A 21,775-nucleotide genomic window follows, 5' to 3' on the forward strand; every position below is an offset into this window, starting at 1 on the left:
ATTCACTATTTGTTCTGGTTTCCATTTATCATATTCATTATATTTTTTAAACTTATTCTTATAATATATAGGTTTTCTTATTTTTGTTGTTTTAGGTATTATATTTTCATTTTCTTTTTTGTCAAGAGTATTTATTTCTTGGGTATCTTCTAAGTTTTCCTCATTAATTTCTTTTTCATTGATTTCTAAATTTTTCATATTCGTTAATATTTCTGTGTATGTTTCACTATCTTCAGACTCATAATTATCTGTCTCTTCAATATCTATATTATTTAGTTCTAATTCTTCGTTTTTTATTTCTAATTTTTCCTTAAATTGATTTATCTCATTTAGTAATTTCTGTTCTCTATCTTTTTCTTCTTTTTCTTTTTGTCTTTGTTCATACAGTTCTTTTAACATTTGTAATTCTTTTTCTAATTCAGCAATTCTACTATTTTTGGTTTCTTCTATTTTTCGTATTTCTTCCGTAGTTTGTTGTTTTATTTTTTCTATTTCTTTTTTCCTATCTATCTCTTCATTTTCTTTTTCTATTCTTACCATTGCTGTTAATTTATCTTCTAATTTTAATTCTTCTTTTTCTAACATTAAATATAAATGTTCACCTATTTTCTTATATCTTCGTCCTAGATTAGAAAATACTATTTTTATTTTTGATCCTTCGTAATTTTCATATATTTTTTCATCTATTATAAATTCTTCTTTATTCATTTTATTGTGAATAGGTCATGTTGATATACATATTCTAAACTATCTATTTGTGATTCTAATTTTGATATTTCATCTTTTTGCGTGTCTATTGAATTTTTACTAACTCCGGCAAATATATTATAATGTAGTCTTTCTATTCTTATTTTTAATTCTTTTCTTTTTTCAGAGATAATTTGTCTTAATTCTTTATATCGTTGTATTTTATTCATTTTAAATTATATTTATAATATCTCGGTGGATATCTAAATCTAATTTTATCATAATTAAGTGGTATATGTTTCATTCTTCTAGATTTTAAATGTGTTATTAATTTTGATTCAATACTAGATATTAATGTAATTAAGTAGGCTAATTTTTGTGGATTTTCTTTTGTTTTATTTAGACTTATATATTCTGAATAATTATTAATTAATGATTCTTTAATTTTTCTAAAAGCTTCTCTATTTTTAAATGGTCTTCGCATAATTAATTTTCTATTTTTGTAGGTAAATATTTTAACTCTAAATCTAATTTTAATTCTAACTCTAACATATATATCTCTTCCGTACGTTTTATCACAAGTAGAGTGATACTTGTGTTGTATCTTGGCTAGAAATAAGGATCTTGAGGTCATATAGTTGCTCTTGGTCCAAGTAAGAACTTGGCGTTAATATTCTTTAGTCTTAGGGTCTTCTCATGTTTTTAGGGTTCTTAGACTTTTGAATATTACATGTCAAGTTACGATCTTCTTGTAATTTTGTTAAGATTGTGTTTTGTAATCTTGAAGTCTAGCGAAGCCTTGTGGGGCTCTTTCAATTCACTAGAACCTTGTTGACTTGCCGGTTCTTGTTGAAAACTTCACCATCTTGTTCTAAAAACGTGATTCTTAAAGCCTAGTGAAGCTGTGTGTGGCCTATTTCTATTCACTAGCACTTGTTATTTTTGGTGTTAGTTTGTTCATCTTGTTGTTCTTGCTGGATTATTACATTGTGGACTTGATATTGTATCATTTGGTATCAAAGCAAGGCTGGTTGTTTTCCTACACTACCAATCTTGGGCTCTCTTGGACGAAAATTCAAAAAAAAAATTGTTGAAATCTGAAAATTCCAAAAAAAGAAAAAGAGAAATCTGTCCATCTTGTTGTCTTTGCCAATATTGGCGTTTGTGTGTTTAGATCTAGGTGTTATTTTATTTTTTTAGTGTGTTTCTAGTGTTGTTTTCTTTTCACCAACACTAAAAATGTCTAGATCTAAAGTTGAGCTTATAATATTGACCATTGTTGTGGCAACTTGAAGTGGGTCGTAGGTTGTACCTTGTTAATAACAATTGGTGGTTTTGTGTTATGTTCTTGCTTGAAGGTTGTTGTGGTGTTCATCTTGTTCTTCATCTATTCTTACAACTTAAGACAATAAAGGTGTAAAATAGATCCAAAAGGTTGAAATACAAAATTTATAAAGTTGTTGGTGAGAAGACTTGCACACATCACTTCCTAGACTTGACAACCACTTTTCTTTAAATCAAGGGACCTTATTTTGTGGGATTAGTATAGTCAAATCTCACCTTTTTGAGTTTGAAAAGTTAAAAAGAGTACAATACTTTTACTTTTCCTCCAAAACCAATTGTCATCCATTACAAGTTATGTGAATATTGAAATTTTAGATTTGTGACAAAAAAATTGTTGTGTGGGACCAAGACCAATTACATACTGACACATCACCATTGCAATTGCCACGTCACTAATAAGCTCAATTTTTGATATTTTCTAGTTTCTAATTGTTGATTCTTGGTTTCCTTACTTGGTTCTAGAACTAATTAACAAACTAGTACATTCCTACTAGGTTGTCAATTAGTCCTTTGAATCTGTTTGTTCGTGTCAACGATTACTTGGGTGCTTTTATATTTTGAATACATTGCTACTTCTTGATTCTAGTCCAACGAGAAATCTTTGATTCTTCAAAAATGAATCCACTCCGGATAAGAGCTTACTCATACCTTAAGGATTCATGAGTTACTAGCCAATCTACAACACTTGTGGAACTAAAGTGTGAGGTGATCCAAAGAGTGTAAGTGAGGAGAGGATTTTTTTTCACTAACTTGTTTGCTGATTTCATAGGTAATACCTTGACAATGGAGGGGAATACGTCCCAAAATATGGATACTAATGCTCTTGACTGTATGAGGGCCACTCTTGAGGACGTTACCCGAACACTTGAAAGGTTAAATACAGAAGTTGGAGTTGTGAGAGGGGATTTGATAATAATAAAGGGAGATGTGTCGGCTATTAGTGGGAGATTAGAACAAGTGGAGAGTTAAAGAAACTCTCTCCCTTCTACTCCTCTACATGTTTCTTCATGTGGGCATGATAGAACTTCATCCGCAACCATCACTCCCGAAACAGTGCACCAAATGCTAAATCCACCCCAAGACTCACTAAATGCCGCAAGCCAAACCACTCATTTCCCTCCAAACCATGACCCCACTAGACCAATACATTTCCAAACTTCTCAAGTTTCACAAGAGGCACTTGGACGTCAAGTACCTCCGCTAAATTCGAACCCTCCCTTCCAAGCTCCATTAAATCAAAGACCACCACCTTCATAAAATCCAATTCCTCCAAATGAAGTTTAAAATGTCCAAAACTGTCTAGCCCACTTTGAGGAATATGGTAGAAAGGGATATGAAGGATATAGAGCCTTTGAGGATGCTTACATGAGGAAGGAGAAGATGAGAGGGGGTCGTGGAGATCAAAGGAGATATCGAGGGTATGGAGAAAGGGGAAACCAGCACCAAGAGAGAGATATAGGCATCAACACCATCAAGTTGAGCCTACCAATATTTAAAGGTGAAAGTGACCCCGAGGTCTACTTAGCTTGGGAATCGGCTTGTGACAAAGTTTTCCAGGTTAATGATATCTCGAAAAAAAAGAAAAGTTGTTATGCCATAGCTCATTTTGAGGGTTATGCTAACACTTGATGGGAGTACTTCAAGCGGTTTGGTAATGAATTAGTTGATGGGCAGCCACCACCTTGGTTTCGGTTGAGGTACTTGATGAGACAATGGTACCTTGCTTGCTATATTGTACAACTTGCGTCAAGGTAACAAAAATGTGATGGCGTATTATGATGAGTTTCAACAACTCATGTTGAAGCTTGATCATCGTGGGGAACAAATCAGTCAAGACATCATCCGGTTCAAGTGTGGGTTGAACAAAGAGATCTCCACTCATTTAACACTTCACAAGTTTGATACCGTTGAAGGTATTTTTCAAGTGGCTCTTGAGATTGAAAGGGAACTTAAAGAGAGGTCGTCGTTCAAGGCAACGGGACAATCCACCTCGGGTTAGCCTAGAAATAAGGAGATGTCTTAATATTCTTCGGGTTGGCCCAAAAACAAGGACCAAAGAGCCACTACAAGGCTGACCGAGCCTAAAATAGTCCACAAAATTCCTTGAAAGAAAGAAGTTCATAAGTATCCTAACCCAAAGGGATTCCAATGTTTTAAGTGCCAAGGTTGGGGACATAAAGCCAATGAATATCCAAACTGATGCAACGTGATTCTATGGGAAGGGAGATTGTATTGCCTTGGTGAAGAGGTGGGTCTTAAAAAAGAGAAGGATGAGGCCGAGCCTCAAGATGGAGAGAAACCCGAGAATGGGCCACATGATGATGATGATGATGTTAGTGAAAATGTTTATTCGCATGAAGGGGATTGTGTGGTTCCAAACTTTGTAGTTAGGCGTGTCATGATTAGTAAGGAAATAGATGACCCAAGTCAACGGGAAAATCTGTTCCATACTAAATGTCTTGTAAAGAGGAGTGTGTGCACTTTGGTGATCGATAGTGGTAGTTGTGCAAATGTTGTTAGTGTTGCTATGGTAAACTTTTTGAAGTTGCCAACTACACCACACACTAGTCCTTACAAGTTGCAATGGTTGAATGAATGTAGTGAATTAAATGTCACAAGGCAATGCGTGATACGATTTAAGGTGGGAAACTACCACGATGAAGTGCTTTGTGATGTGATACCAATACAAGCGTGTCACTTGTTGTTAGGTAGACCTTGGCAATATGATAGGTCTACCAAACATGATGGGAGGTCCAATCGATATATACTTGAGAAGGATGGCTGAAAGGTCACACTTCATCCTCTTTTGCCTTCCCAAGTAAATGAGTGGCATCAAAAGATAAGAGAATTGAAGGAAAAGGCGAAAAAATCTGAAAAGGAAGAAAAAAAAAGGGGAACCCGTAGGTAGGGCAGTAGGGGTATCCGAGGCTGCCTCAACATCAAAGGGGAAGGAAAACATGGTGATGTTGGTTAGAAAGAAGGAACTCTTCATGGATCATGATGAGGACACGCCTATGTTACTTTTGGCTCATTGTTTTAACACTAACCTCACTAATTCTTCCATTTCTCCTTTGATTTCTTGTGTGTTGCAGGATTATGAAGATGTATTTCCCGAAGAACTTTCGCAAGGATTGCCCCCACTTCGGAGAATTGACCACCAAATTGATTTCGTGCTGGGCTCACAATTGCCAAACAAGCCAGCTTATAGAAGCAACCCTACGGACACTAAGAAATTGCAATATTAAGTTGAGGAACTTCTAAACAAAAGGTAGATCTAGAAAAGCATGAGTCTGTGTGTGGTTCCGGTGCTACTAGTGCCTAAGAAAGATAGAACATGGCATATGTGTGTGGACTGTCGAGCCATCAACAAGATTACGGTAAAATATCGTCACCCTATCCCTAGGTTAGATGATATGCTTGATGAATTAAATGGTTCGTGTTTATTTTCCAAGATTGATTTAAGGAGTGGCTATCACCAAATAAGAATGCAACCTAGTGATGAATGGAAAACCGCCTTCAAGACCAAGTTTGGCCTCTATGAATGGATGTTTATGCCATTCGGACTAACAAATGCTCCAAGTACTTTTATGAGGCTAATGAATCATGTGATGAAGTCATTTATTGGAAAGTTTGTTGTTGTCTATTTTGATGATGTCTTGGTTTATATCAAGTCTTTAGATGAGCATGTGATGCATTTACAATGTGTGTTTGATGTCCTTAGAAAGGAAAAACTGTAGCAAATCTGGAAAAATGCCTCTTTAGTGTTAATGAAGTTGTTTTCTTGGGTTTTGTTATTAGTTCAAGAGGGGTTGAAGTGGATGAATCCAAGATAAATGCTATTAAAAATTGGCCAATCCCACAAACCGTTGGAGAAGTAAGAAGCTTCCATGGGTTGGCTAGTTTTTATAAAAGGTTTGTCAAAGGATTTAGCACCATAGCCTCCCCCTTGACCGAGGTCATTCGGAAAGATCAACCCTTCAAGTGGGGTGACGAGTAATCTAAGGCTTTTGAAGCTTTGAAAGCTATGCTCATCTCCGAGCCTTTGTTACAATTGCCCAACTTTGATAAGACATTCGAAGTCGAGTGCGATGCGAGTAAAGTAGGCATAGAGGCTGTTTTGATGCAAGATTTAAAACCCATGAGCAACTCTAAACTACTCCACATATGATTTAGAGTTGTATGCCTTAATTATAGCCTTGGCCACTTGGAAGCGCTACTTATGGCCTAAGGAGTTCGTGATCCAAATGGACCATGAATCCTTAAAGCATCTTCGGGCACAAGACAAGCTTAACAAATGGCATGCCAAATGAATTGAGTTTCTTGAGACTTCCCTTATGTTATCCAATACAAAAAGGGTAAGGACAATGTAGTAGCCGATGCTTTCTCTAGAAAACATGTTCTTGTGTCCACTTTGTCATCAAAATTGATGGGTTTTGAGAGCTTAAGAGGATTATATCTCGAGGACCCTCACTTTGCTCCTATATTTTGGGAATGGAAAGAATTAGGTAGGGACAAGTGGGATTCGACTAGGGGTTCAAATCCCTATGCCAAGTTTGATAGTTACTTATTTAAAGTTAGACGATTGTTTGTACCCTTTAGCTCTTGGAGAGAGTTATTTGTGAGGAAAGCACATGATGACGGTTTAATGGGTCATTTTGGGGTCAAAAAGACCCTCGAAATATTAGAGAAGCAATTCTATTGGCCAAGAATGCATAAGGATGTGGTTAGGATTTACGGATAATGTGTAGAATACAAAGGATCCAAATCTCGACTCCTACCTCATGGGTTGTACACCCCGCTGCCCACGCCTCTACGTCCTTGGCTTGATATATCTATGGATTTCGTGTTGGGGCTGCCAAGGACTAGACGAGGCTGGATAGTATCTTTGTTGTAGTCGATCAATTTTCTAAGATGGCGTACTTTATTCCTTGCTTTAAATGTGATGACGCACCTAGCGTGGCCTTTTTATTTTTTGATAATGTTGTAATTGCATGGCGTTCCGAGGACCATTGTGAGTGATAGGGACTCTAAGTTCCTAAGTCACTTTTGGAAGTCCATGTGGGGTAGGTTTGATACCAAGTTGTTGTTCTCTACGTCTTGCCACCCACAAACCGATGGCCAAACGGAAGTAGTAAATAGGACTTTGGGTGCTAGCTACGTTCCATGGCTAAGGGAAAAATGACTTCTTGGGAGGAGCACTTACCATTGATTGAGTTTTCCTATAACCATGTCATACACTCAAGTACGGGAATAACTCCCTTTGAGTGTGTATACGGCCTCAACCCCTTACCCCTTTGGATTTAACACCTTTGCCAAGTGATCTCATGATTAGCTTAGATGGAAGCAAGCGGGAAGGTTCTATAAAGAAGTTACATGAGAAGGTGCGGCTTCGACTTGAGAAGAAAAACCAAGAAATTACAAGGAAGGCCAACAAAGGGAGAAAGAAATTTATTCTTGAACCGGGAGATTGGGTGTGGGTGAATCTTCGAAAGGATCGGTTTCCATCTCAAAGAAAGTCCAAATTGATGTCGAGGGGTGATGGTCCATTCCAAGTACTTGAGAAAATCAATGACAACGCCTACAAGATTGACCTTCCACCGAAATATCAAGTGCATAACACTTTCAACGTGTGTGATATTTCTCTTGTGGATATGGTTGAAGATGACCAAATGCCAAATTTGAGGTCAAATTCCTCTTAAGATGGAGAGGATGATACGAGTGTAGCAAGCTGTCCAACAAGTTTATGATCATTCACACGTAGCCAAGCTCGGGAGTTATAAAAACTCCAAGCCTTGTTCATGCAAATGGCCTTTTGTGAGTTGGTGATTGATCCACCTAATGTTCTAAATGTTTTTAAGTGTGAAGAGGGGCCTTGAAGTGTAATAAACTTACACACCAAGGCCACCCCATGGAAAGGGCAATCTGGTCATTTTCTCCTTTATTTATGGTGTAATATAAATAGACTATTAGGGTTACTTGGCAGCTAGTTGTTTCATAATATTTTGAGAAAAACACTTGTAATATTGAGGAACTTTTCACTCTTCCATTGGAGAAGCCCCAAATCTGAAAACTCACAAGTAGAGTGATACTTGTGTTGTATCTTGGCTAGAAACAAGGATCTTGAGGTCATAGAGTTCCTCTTGGTCCAAATAAGAACTTGGTGTTAATATTCTTTAGTCTTTGGGTCCTCTCTTGTTGTTAAGGTTCTTAGACTGTTAAATATTACATGTCAAGTTACTATCTTCTTGTAATCTTGTTGAGATTGTGTTTTGTAATCTTGAAGTCTAGTGAAGCTGTGTGGGGCTCTTTCGATTCACTAGCACCGTGTTGACTTGCTGGTTCTTGTTGAAAACTTCATCTTGTTCTAAAAACGTGATTCTTAAAGCCTAGTGAAGTCGTGTGTGGCCTATTTCGATTCACTAGCACTTGTTGTTCAACTTGTTGTTTTTGGTGTTAGTTAGTTTATCTTGTTGTTATTGCTGGATTCTTGCATTATGGAGTTGATATTGTATTAGAACTATATATTTATAACGAGTAATCTGTAAGAACATATGTAGGAGAAAACAAGTAGAAATAATTTCCTCTATCATAAGAAACCATATAGTACTGAAAAACATTGTGAAATGATCCAGTAAGAACCAAATTCATTTTGATTGGTTCTCTAGTCCGCAAGTCTAATTTACTGATAAAGCAGAAAGTTGTTTCGTTATGTACTAATAATGAAACTACGATAAAACTCTCAACTGAATTCTTTCCAAATCCAAGCATAATTTAGTCGTTCCGACATTTTCGTGTATGAAATTTCACCAAGTACATGATAACATGTGAACCAACAAACCTGAGCATGCAGTTCCAGAGTAACTTAGCTGGCTAGTATCTAAACCACCACCTACATACAGACTCTATGGAAAAATGTTTGTTAATTTTTTAGATTTCTTTCATCCTAGAAGATAAAATGTTCGTTGCGTTAATCAATGGGAAAGGATCAAAATCTCAGCTTCATGAAAAGAAAAATATGAATTGTCCCTTTACTTGTTTTCTGGCCTGTTCTACTTCTTGTTCCAATTGAATCAGCTTCAATTTACTATTTTTTAACTTCTGAACATAGGCCTAAATAACAGAATGTAAACTTGGGAATTTAGTTACTTTATCAGAACACCAAATTGTTTGATACGATAAGGAAAAGTTAGTGTCGTTAGGAATGTTGCGTAAGAACATTAAAAAAATGCAGTGAGTACCTTTTTCCGCAAACGGCTTTTATGAGCAGCCTCACAGTCTTGTGCAAGACGTCTAAGTACCTGCATATCAGGATTTGTACATAAATCTTATTGCAACAGAAAATTTATACTTTTGAGGTCTCATTTCTGAGAAAAGAATAATAAAATAAGGAACAAGAACCTCTTGAACATGGACCAGAATCGGGTAAGACTGCAGGAACCATCATAATTAGATTGTTACATAACTACAGAAACCCATCTTAGCTTTGACTTATCATTCCTACAGTGTTCGGATTGCTAGTGCAGTCAATTTTCCTCCCAGATCGCAGCCAGCCCATCACCAATCTAGATCATAAATAGTTGGAAGAAGAATTTTATGACCGAGCTTACAAGGGACTATTGCAATATAAACAAAGAAGAGAACCAACGATTATATCTTAGGAACAGAAAATTGTCATAAGCAAAATACAAACGTACTCCTTAAGAGGGTATAATCAACTGAAAAAGCATTTGAAATTTTCAAGAGAAAAGATTGTGAACGAGTATGAGAAAGAACATTACAAATATCAATCAATATTCTGAACCCTAAGTGAATCCTTCACTGTGAAAATGAACAAGTAACTAAATAAAAATAGAAGAGATTGTGAACACACCTTGTGAAAAAGTTCCCAAATTAACAGCACGACATGTGGATATACATCTGAACTGAATCTATTATGATACAGAGAAGAAAGTTAATTGACACACCACATTAAAGTTATGTCGACTGTATTGCAAGAGGATGCAGATGCCATTAATTGTCCGATCAACAACAGATTGTTCTGCATTATAGAGTGCAAACGACAAAATGAGCATATAAGATGGGAGGCCTTTTGATATATATATTTTGTGTTATAGATCTAACTTGTGGCACATTACAACAACATATACACATTTTCCTTGGAATAAAACTTCATAACCAATCACAAGACCATTTCAAAACTGATTCTAGAGTACATAAAGTTTCACCATTTTCTACAAAATTTAGAGGGAAGTAACTACACCGGAACATCAAGAATAGGTCCAGGTTTTTATTCTGAAAAGAGGATTCTCTAGAACACCAAAGATCGATCCATATTTACAGGATTCTCTAGAACACCACAGATTGATCCATATTTACCTTTAAAAATAGTAGGATGCATGTAATATATATCTCTTTTTGATCCGTGCCTGTTTTCTTACAGAAGTTGTTGAACTATTAGAAGAACTCTCATCAAGACATCTGAAATGAAAAACATAGAGAGGAATAAAACAGTGAGGTTTTAGGTTGTTAAGGAGATTAGAGAGAAAAAATGAGATATACTTTTAATGAACAACAAAATTTACCCTAGATCGTATAATCTGCTAACAAACTTACATCTTTTCCATTAATATTGTACACAAGCTGAAAGTCACGGCATAGACTCCTGCACCATAAAAATGGCTTTTAGTACATTGTACATATTAGAATAAGAAGCTTAGGGAAGCTGGGGCAATGGTCCCTACTTGCAGCTGCTTTGGACAATTATTCCTAATCTCACTAGAATACAAGCATACAGTTAGTATATTTGAATAAAGCATTTTAGCATAAGAAATGTTTGCTAAAATTAAATTTGATGACAAAATGACCTTACCTGGTAGTCAATTGCTAAAGCTGAAATAAAAAATAGTGCGACTTAGCAGGCCAATCGGAGTAGCAATGGTCGACCGGAGTAGCAGAGTAGAAAATAACCAGAGTAGAAAATAGTGTTAATCGCAGGTCATGAACACGCTAAAATCAAAACAAAATTTTGGTCAATCGATTTGAGGATTTAGTACACACAACAAATGCACCCAAAACCCCTTTTTTTTACTATACCTGAAACCTCTTTCCTACTTGAATTTGATTTTAGTCAATTAATTTTGGTCAGCAAAGAAAAAATACCTATTAAAATTTCACATTTTTTCCTTTCTCAACAATTTCCCTAATATTTTCAAGATCCCAAAAATCAAGAAATAGTACTAAAAATTCCTTAAGAAGAAATCATAATAAAAGAAATTTCCAAGTGAAAAAAAAGAAGAAGAAAATGGGTATGGAAACTTAGTGACAATGATAAGAATGAGCAGTTGTTTAGGAATTTCAAAATAAAAAAAAATGAGGGAGATAGCGCTATTTTTTTTTTGGAAGGATAACTTAGCGCTATATTTTTGGGGGAAAATTAAAAGGAGGGAAAATGTTTTTTTATGGCATAACTTAGCGCTATTGTTTTTTGGGGAAAATTAAAAGGAGGGAAATATTTTTTTATGGCATAACTTAGCGCTATTTTGTTTTTTAAGGATAGCGGAAGTTATTTAACCTCTGTAAATTAATAAATTTTAACGGCAAGCTTTTAATTCCCGCAATTCATATAATTTTACGGGGGTTAAAACAATCCTCGCAAAAAAACCCCCACAATTAAACCCATTTTTGTAGTGTGCACTCGGTGACTTCGAAAAACTTTATGTATATGTAATATGTATCTACCTTGATAAAGATAAAATAATAAACTGTGCATCCTCAATCACAAGTGTTTATTTGGTCTATTTGTTCAGAGCTGAATCTTGCGTTTCTTTGTGAGCATAGTTCCTAAGTTAACTCCTATTTGATGTTTTTTTGTTGTTATTTTTTAAAAATAAATGCTTATTAAACACTCAAGCAAGATTCGAACTTGCAACCTAAATACCAAAATGTACACACAAGAATTAAAACCCTCAAGCAACATAATAACCTATATCATGCTTTCGTTTAATTAATATTTATTTGGATACCTTTAATTTTATACTAGTTTTAACTTTTTTGACAAAAGCATTAAGGAGTGACGTGACATCACTGTACTATCACACATCTATCTCTAGTAGTGCAATCACAGATTTCAAATTTTGGGTTTGCCTCTGCCACCAACTTGTAGTGCATGTTGTTTGATGTGATCCACTATACAAGGAATGTTCTATATATGTTACGCATCATCTGATACATACAAGACGAAAAGGTTCATTTTGCGCATCACATAGTTGATTTAAAAAAAAAAGAAATCTGACAAGTTAGTAAATTTAAAATTTCTAAATTCAAAATTATAATATTTGGATTCTCCAATTTATGTGATAAAAAGAAATTTTACACAACTAATATTAATTGTATGATTTACAAAATAAAGTTTCTTGTGGGAGAGATGGTGGACTTAAAAATCTATAAGTTAATTAATTTGGTTTATTGATTTTTTTTCTTCCGACGCAAGTGAACTGCCTTACGTACTTTCTGTTTGATTCTCTCAAAATTATGTTCAGTTCCAACAAAAAAAGCTTATATAGTCTACAATTAACACTATGAAATGTTTAATTTAGTTAAAAGAAACCAAATTTTTATACTAAAAAAGTATTTAAATAATTTAAATATTGACATTAATCCACTTATTTAAATAGTTTTGTACAACTAATCGTTGTCTCCAAAATCCAAAATGCCCAAGGACAAAAATTTGCTAATGGGTAAAACAGGAGATAGTAAGTTAAAACTAGTTAGATTTGAAAACAATTGCACTTATTTCATAAAATTTGAAAGATATATAAATTAAATATATCATTAAAACGTCTTAGAATGTATATAAAGGGTTATACGCATTGTGGAATCTTTATTGACCGAAGAGTTTACGCGAGTTGCCCTCCAACTTTGAGACCTAGTCCTAAATAGATTAAGCCAACAAGAACTAAACAGTAAAGTGTGTGAAAGAGAGAGTAAAAGACATAATAAATTTTACGTGAGAACTCCTTCCCAAGGGAGAAACATCACGACCTGCTTCCAGGATTTCTAAGTTTTACTAATATTCAAGAAACTTGAATACGACTCCATTACATCAAGGATTAACCTCTTAATCCTTCTTCTCCTAGTAATACCTCTATTACAAAGAAAAATATGCAGTAGCTCTACTGCACCACTACCTAGCTTACTCTAACTGAGTAAAAGCTAACTCTAGCTTTAATATCACATAACTCTAGATGACAACAAGGAGTTTTGATGCAAATACACTAACACCTACTAATAACAATTACAAACATTAGGCAATATTTAAGCACTGTACAAAGACTCAAATACAACAGGAAAATAAAATACCACTTCATGAGCTATCAGTTTCCTATTGCAAAAGTAAGTCTTTGATCCAAGAGCTTCAAGAAAGATATTTTCTTGTGAGTATATGGAAGCTTGGTATTCTTGTAGAGGAAGAAGAGCAATAAATATATGACACAAGAAAACCTAGGAAGAATCTAATTGGTCGAGACAAAAAGATTACAACAGCTTTCCACCAACTTTTTGTACTTTCGTCTAGCTAGTGGTTGACTGTGAAAGTGACGTGTAGTCCCAGCTAGGTCCTTAAGTAGTTTCAGCTTTGTCATCACACATTTTCTAGGAATCGACTCCCAACAAATAGTTTTTCAATCATCAAAACTAAGGACATAACAATTTCCCTTTTTTTGATAATGACAAACCCATACATGTCTTCAACATCTTCAAGCATCCACAACAACATACAATCTCTAGAAACCTTAACCTGTTCCCCCTGTCACTGCTACCACTAACATTCCTCCACACTTGTTCCCCATTTCTATAAGCACCTAAGGTTACTCCTAGTATGAGGACCTATTTCATTCAATACAGTAGCATACATTGCACACTATTACACCGCACCATATTTACCACCCTGCGACACCACATCGCAGCACAATACAGCTACACCATATCTTCCTCCCTTTGACATCATCAAAGTTGTAAAGCAGTAAATCAAGCATAGATAAGCATGCATATTAATTTATGGCCATTGAGCCTATACTTACATGAACAAGAAGTATTAGATAAAAATAAGAGAAGTGATAGCACAAAAATAATTCATTCATTGATAAAGTCAGGCAGTATCAAACACTATTAAAAAATAGTGACCATAAAAAGCATAACAACAAATGTGCCAGTTACAGTCAAGAGTTAACAAAAACTAGAGAGAACAGATTTAAATGAGGCTTGAGATGAGGGCTGTGAGGGGAAAAGAGGAGGAACCAGGTTGGAAGGGATTTAGGAAGAAGGACCAGAAGCATGAGACAGTTGCTTGAGGAGTATAGTTATCCTATAACTCTTAGTAACATGAGACTTTATAATTAGTTGTGTCAGATCTTCATTCTTCTCAGTTAAGACTTTAACTTTTGCTTCCAACCTCTTCACACTTTCCTGTAGGGAAACATTTTCAACATTCAACTTCCCACTTTAACTAGTTCCTTCTTCCCCTCCTTTCACAGATGCTGCCTTTAGTGCAGCAATCTTAGCATCTTTCTGAGCCACAAGGGCTATCATAACATCAAGCTCTTCCCTCAGACTATTCTGAACATCAACCAACTTAGAAATAATGGACTTGGATTTTCCACCTACTCTTTTACGTACACACTCATTGTCTTTTAGAGTAGTGATAGAGAATATCTGCTTCATAAAACTAATCTTTCCCTTTTCACATTCAATATTAAAGTAAGGAAAGACCCTGCTTAGCCAGAATTCATAGGCTAATAACGTTTCCCATCTTTTGCATTCATGACAGTGTTGATGTGTTCAATCGCAATTGTCAAAAGATTAACTCTTTCGTATTTTGACAAGACTTCCATAAAGAACATATCAGGTCCAGTTACAATAGCCCTCTTGTCAAATTTGGGAAGAGGAGCTTTGTTTACTTACTCAAAGAGCAACTGATATTCACCTTTTAGTGCTTTTTTGTTGACATTTTTGATATTCATGTCATTAAGCTTCCCACAATCTGTCAGAAATTTCTCAGACCCCTTTTCAATTCGTAGGGACCTAATCCTTTCAGTAGGTGCCCTAAGAACTTTAGATAAAACTTCTTCATCAATACCCATATTTTCCCATTGACTTGTGAAGTCAGATGTATGCCATCATCAAATATGGTTAGGTTATGATAAAACATCATAACCTCATCTTTATGCAAATGGGGCAATAGCAACTCAAACAGGTGCTCCCAGCTTTGGAATTTCACCTAGTCAATCAACTCTTGTATCCCAGGCACTCCAACCACTACTGGATCAAATACTCTTACCCTTAAAACTTCTTAGGTTTTAAGGATTTCCTGTCTGGCCTCCCTGTACAACCCTTTCTCTTTTCCAGTAAATATAGATACCTTTTTTGAAGGATCAGTTCTCTTAGCTGAAGCTGCGGGGGTTTCTGAGTCTTAGATGACTTGGCACTGGGACTTGGTCCCTTATTACTATCCTTATCTAACCTTTTTTTACCACTTTGGACACTGGTTTACTCACCATAAATCCCTTAACTTTTTCTTTCTCAAAGGAAAAAAATACTTTTTCTTCTTACTCTTACTTTAATAATAGCTACACTCCATTTATAATCAGAATCAAATGACTCATCATCATAGTCACTTAGTCTTTCAAACATGCTACAAAAGTCACTATCATCATTATTACTACTATCATTAAATAGACTCTCAGTATCCTCTTCTGAATCTTTAACTTGCACCACCTTTTCGGCAACAGACTCAATTATGTCAATTTTCTTCTTCTTTGGCATTCTTATTTTATTATTACTTTCTTTGATATTTTTCAAGGCCTCATTCATTAGGTTATTAGAAATCCACCTAGTCCCAAAAGTTTTGATAGTTCCAGAAAAAGCCTTGGTGTATGAGAAAGACCTCTTCTTGCATAGCTTCCAGGACAAGGGTCGAAATCATCTTTTACACCCTTATCATTGCCAGATAGATAAAGAACAAGAGGTGGTACAATATTATCATCATCAACATTCTTAAGAGGATCCTTTTTCCTTTTGGTGAATAGTGTAACAGAGGGTGTGTCCCACCTGGGGTTCTGCACTCAAAGTAGTGAGACCTTGCACCCCAATCTGTTCACTTATGTATTGAATGTTGGAAGAGGTTTCCTTAGAGGTTGGTAAGTCCTCAAATAGGTTTTCATCTATGGATGCACTTCCAGATTTGCTGGGAGACTCAGATTTATTAGGTGATAGGATTTTGAAGGAAGAGATCAAATCCCGATCAGCAGAAACTGGTTGGTCAGAGATTGGGTCTTTGGATGGGTTAATTTGAGGAGCAGTTTCAGAGATTAATTCTTTAGAGACATCAAATTTAGGGTCCTTTTCTTTGCCTTTGGAAGGGTTATTTTAAAGAACACCTTCAGGAATTGAGTTTTTAGAGGAGTCAACATTGGGTCTTGTCTCTTATCTGAGGGAGCATTGTCTTTGGGGTCCAAACTAGAATTAGCAATATCATTCCCCTTTTGAGAGTGGATCATCAAAAGTTCCTAATTTCTCCTGAGAGTTGAAATCCTTAGCAATCTTTCATAAGGAAAGAGTAGTATACTTTGTAATGCAAAACAAGTTTTTAATTTTAGAGTCAAATGAGATAGATGGAGTATCAAACACTTTCAATGGGATAGGCTCATCCTTCTAAGAGAATGTAAGAAGGTTTGACATTATAAAGATTTGATGGACAGAGATGGATAACGCAAGATGAAAACCAGTTAAAAATGATTTGGGAACTAATGAGCGTGTGAGAAAAAGATTTTCAAAATGGGTGAAAAATCTATTTTTGGTTTTAAATAAGACATAAAGGAATGGTTCAGATCGTGAGAAGATGTTTCTGATGAGATGTGTTCGGTTAGATGGATGCGTATCTTGGACTTAAAGTACACATGAAAGATTTTATAAGAGACGGGAGAGTGATGTGGCACACATCATTAAATATTTAAAATAGCTAGTGTTAAGGAATAGTAAGTGATACTGACCTGATTAAGAACCTGGTCCCTATGTGATTTTTGAACTCAATGACTTTATGCTGTCTCACCTCTCTTTTTTATATCTTTTCCTTCTTAACATGGGTGTATATCTACATAATATATGAGACTAAATTAGACATTTAGGACATAATCTAACCAGGATACCTGCTTACTAGATCATAGCCATGTATGGGGGATTATGAGAGTAGCCTGTATCCAACTCTATCTTATTATCTCTGCCTTATCTTTTTTCATTCTGACTATTACCTACCCACTTTTTTTAGTAGGTCCACTAATAATATGCTCTCCATGACTATAAGGATATCAGTTTGATCAACCAGGTACATAACACCATCAGCATTAACAAACTTTACCCGTTTATTATACCAGTTAGCACCACCAAAATAGTGTAGGACCAATTTTATTAAAGACTTTGTCATAGATTTGTTTAGCTCCACTGATTTACTGTTCTACATCCATCACCAAAGGAGACATTGTCTTCTTTATAGGCCCTTATCAAGAGAATGTCCTCAGATTTTTAATCACAAGGTTTGAGAATCCACCTTCCACAAACCTGTGTTGGCTACTTTCTCTTGTTTTGCCCTGCATCAACAATTAGTTTCTAAACTTGGGAACCTATTTCAACTTGAGTTCCTAAAATGGTGATAATGGAAAGATCAGATTTTTCTTGGTCCATCCAGGTAATTTGTCCCTTTACTTTCTTAATACAAGAAAGCTTCTCATGCCTTTTTCAAGAGCCATTTTGGATGGACACACACCTCTTGTGTGACCATCTTTTCCACAGTGGGTGCATAAGATACTATTCTTGATATTACCATGTTTGCTTTATAAGTTTGGGGTGACATTTTAACTGTGATACCCTAATCCTCTCCTACCACTTGACTCTTGACTAATGAGATTTATCAGAACTTGAGTAGAGGTGTCCATATGAGAGCTTTCTCAATCTCAGCCTTAACCTGAACCATTTCCCTCTCATGTTTTAAATGTCTTTCAAGTGAAACAATTAGATTAGCCTTAACTTTAGACAATCCTTTCTCTAGCTTAAATTGTATCCTACTTCCCTCAGTCTTCTATTTTGAGTCATGCTTAGATATTTCACTAAGCTTCTCCTTTATAAGATCATTTTTATGAGAAAGTAACTTACCTGTAGCCTGCTGGTCAGCCGCCTACACACTTCTCAAGGTCCTCCGTCAGATTTGCCTTTTCTTAGGTAACTCAGTCACTTGTATACTTAGTTCAATCATTTTTTCTTCACACTTGTCCAGATTTATATTTATATTCTCCTAATGTTGGGTGAGATCATTTATAATATCAATCAATACAACAGTAAGGGATTTTAACCTCTTAGAAGAGTAATACTTGAGATTGTCCTTGATATCTAGGAGGATTACCTAATCATGTTTATCATCATCTATATCTACCATTAAGGCAAAAAAAAGAATCAAAGACCTTGATATCATATTCTATCACCATCATGGACACATCCTCTCCTTGCTTTGATTCATCTAAATTGCTAGAGGAGTCACCTCAGTCTGTCAATACCTAATTTGTAACTTTGTTAGCTTCCACCTTTCTGCTATACTTGTCAAGGACCAGATTCTTACCTTTGTCCCTTTAAATAACTTGGTTCACGCACTTCTTATGTTCAACCTTGTGCATAGGACAATCTTTGATATAGTAACCCAGCCTTCCATATTTGTGATAGGTGTCATTTGCTTTTCCATTTCCAGTGGATCAACTGGATTCTCTTCTTCTTGGGATAACTCATGACTTTCTCAAGGCCTTGAGGACCTATTTAGAAATGTAGGAAGTTTCATCATCCTCAACCTTTATGCTTTTCTTAGTTTCCTTTAGGACAAGGTTGTTTTCTATCTTAAGCTCACCCTTGGATTTGTCCTATATCTTCATGATCTCATATGTCTTAAGATTGCCAATCATCTCATCCATTGTCATAGTTTTCAAGTTCTCGGCTTAAGTGATTGCATTTACTTCGCTTTCCATTGCTTGAGGAGAATACTTAAAAATTTTCAAACCTGTTTGGTAGTTCTATAACACCCTGGAATTTTTGGACATTTTATTTTTGGCCTTCCCATGCACAAAATATCAATTTTGGAATTAAATTATGTTCGGCGAGGGGGGGGGGAGGGTTAAAATGGTAACCTGAAAGAATTTTAGAATTTTTAGATGGGGTTCGGGGCAAGTTTGGGTTAAAGAGGCAGTGAACCTAGTGATAGCCCTGCATCATGGAGGCTAGGTGTCTGCGGCATGAAGGCTAGCCTCCGCGATGAGGTTTGTGCTGCAGACCAGTGTTATTTTTGAGCTATCTTGTTGTTTTTAAATAGGATGAGGGGTGGTAAGGTCCTTTCACTCATACACAACTTTTAAACATCATAAGGGCCTATTTCCATTAGTTTTTATCCTGTGAAATTCATTCATATTACTCTCAACCACTCTCTCTAAAAATCCCCTTTTCAAGTCAAGATTAAGGCCCAGAGAGGTGAACATCTAGGGTATAAAGGGTGTTGGTTTCTTCCAATTCTCTTGTGTTTAATGTATGCACCTCTTTCCCTATACTTATACTTTTCTTAATGGCATAAATTGATTACTAATGCATGGTTTCAATGTTGGGTTTAACATAGTTGAGGGATTTTGACATGATTGATCATTTAATTGATTTTCCATGGTTATTTATGCAATATTCTTGCTTTATTAATGATTTTGAACATTGTGGAATGCATCAGAATGGTTATTAAATTGAGAGGTCATGGTTAAACAATAATTTTATAAATTTTCCTTGATTATGGTTTTGGAAATTGTATGCCCTCAACATAGTTGTAAAATTGTCAATGAAAAGGGTTTTTGTCACATAGTTGGTTTACCCACAAGTAATAATGCCTTGGCATAAAAAGGATAATGAAGTATGCATGTTTTCCTTGAAAGTCCTTGGTGGCCATGTATTAATGGTGGAATTTGAACCTTGTGGGTTTGGTTGACTAAATATGTTTGAGTACCAAAATATTGATTATTTGAATATCTTTTGACCTATGGGTTTGAGTCTTAGTTGGTTGAGTAGATGACATGGCATGACGATATTAGCTTGTAAACGAGGTTGGTACGATGATACCAACGGGATGCATTGGTGTGTAATTGGTCTAATAAAATTAGAATATATGTTAAAATATTTTAATTAGGCTTAAAAAGGGATGTTTAGCTAACTGTAGAAGGTGGAGGTCTCGGAGGGACCAATACTAGAAACTGCGCTAGTCGGTGTGGAGGTCTTTATGGCTTGAGGATTTGAGTCACTTTGCTTGTGACCAGGTGGTTCAAGTCCACCTTATTTTTATTATTATGATTGGAGGATTCGAGTCCCCCATATCACATTTCATGATCGGGAACTTAAGTCCCCTTAGTATATGATTGGAGGGTTTGAGTCCCCCGTGCATATGTATGATATTTATCCGGTTCGTGTGGCTACATGCATTGAGGCTCGACTAGGGGTGAGGCTGGGCCCCATATAGCCCGTGGGTACTATTATTTTTATGGTTAAGCTACACAGTCTAGGTTAAGATTTTAAATGTTCATGCTAAGCCTTGTTCCCTACCCCAACATGTGATATATATATATATGTATTTACATTTAATGATATGCATGGGATTTGACTGGTTTTAAATTGTTATCCATGGCATTATTTGTTACCTTATTCTTTAGCTACATGCTAGTTCTCTAACTTGTAATCATCTTCAGACGTTATATCCCTATGCGATGCAGGATTTGACCCTTCTTCTACTCTCCCTACACAATGACTAGGATTTAGGAATAGTTAGTAAGTTGAGACTGAAGTGGTGAGCTTCCATACATTGGAAGTCTATATTTCATGTTTGGTATCATATGTCTCAGACTTTTTTAGACTTATTTTTTGCTATAGTCGGGTACATGTCCGGACACTTTATTGGTATTCGATTTTGTTAGAGGCTTTGTTGGATACTGTGGACATGTGTTTGGTTGTTGCCTTTTGGTATTGGTTTTTAAAATGTGGATAGTTTCGGATATTGATTTTATATAGATTTTTTATTTTATAGTTCATGTCTTATTTTATATTAGTATTCATTCGATGCTAGGTGTTCATGGTTATATTGGAATAGGCTCGGGGGGTGATCTCTGGTCCTCGATGGACTTGAGATACCCATTGCAACTAGGCCCTGGTTTGGGCCATGATAAAGTTGGTATCAGAGCCTAGCTTTCGGTGTCAAGGGGTGTCCAAAAAGTCATGTCAAGTAGAGTCTCTTTTATGGGTGTGTAGCGCGCCACACTTATAAGGGAGAGGCTATGAGGTATTTAAGAATGTTTCCTTTTCTTGTTATCTATTGTTGGGCCGTAGAGTTTAAGATCTTAAATCCCTTCTAATATCTGTTGTTCGCCTTTCAGATCATGCCTCCTAGATGATCTGATGTTCATGGAAACTTTTCACAACCCAAACCGTGGCCTTGGCCGCGACAAGCATCCCAAACCATGGTGGCCCAAGAGCCCTTCTAGTTGGCAATCATATGCAACATTCACATATTATAAAGTATGCGGAAAACAAACTAAAACATGGTCATTTTACTATTTCAACTATGCATGCAGACATAAGTGCAATAAAACTCAAACCATCTAATACCAGTTTGTGAAATCTCTACTAAAACCAAAAA

General features: G+C 35.8%; 1 long non-coding RNA gene across 2 annotated transcripts; it reads right to left on the reverse strand.

Moving 5' to 3' along the window:
- Positions 1-2,113: 2,113 nt before the first annotated feature.
- LOC107877873 lies at positions 2,114-11,337 on the reverse strand. Of its 2 annotated transcripts, XR_001676600.2 has the most exons (6): positions 10,901-11,337; positions 10,645-10,693; positions 10,408-10,509; positions 9,902-10,069; positions 9,430-9,593; positions 2,114-9,329 (listed from the first exon to the last, which is right to left on the reverse strand). It is a non-coding gene; the product is annotated as an uncharacterized LOC107877873 (long non-coding RNA). The 2 variants fall into 2 exon arrangements; XR_007042872.1 differs by having other exon boundaries at positions 10,645-11,335.
- Between the last annotated feature and the right edge of the window lie 10,438 nt (positions 11,338-21,775).

This window comes from Capsicum annuum, chromosome 7, assembly GCF_002878395.1.
Source record: "Capsicum annuum cultivar UCD-10X-F1 chromosome 7, UCD10Xv1.1, whole genome shotgun sequence".
Taxonomy (NCBI): Eukaryota; Viridiplantae; Streptophyta; class Magnoliopsida; order Solanales; family Solanaceae; genus Capsicum; species Capsicum annuum.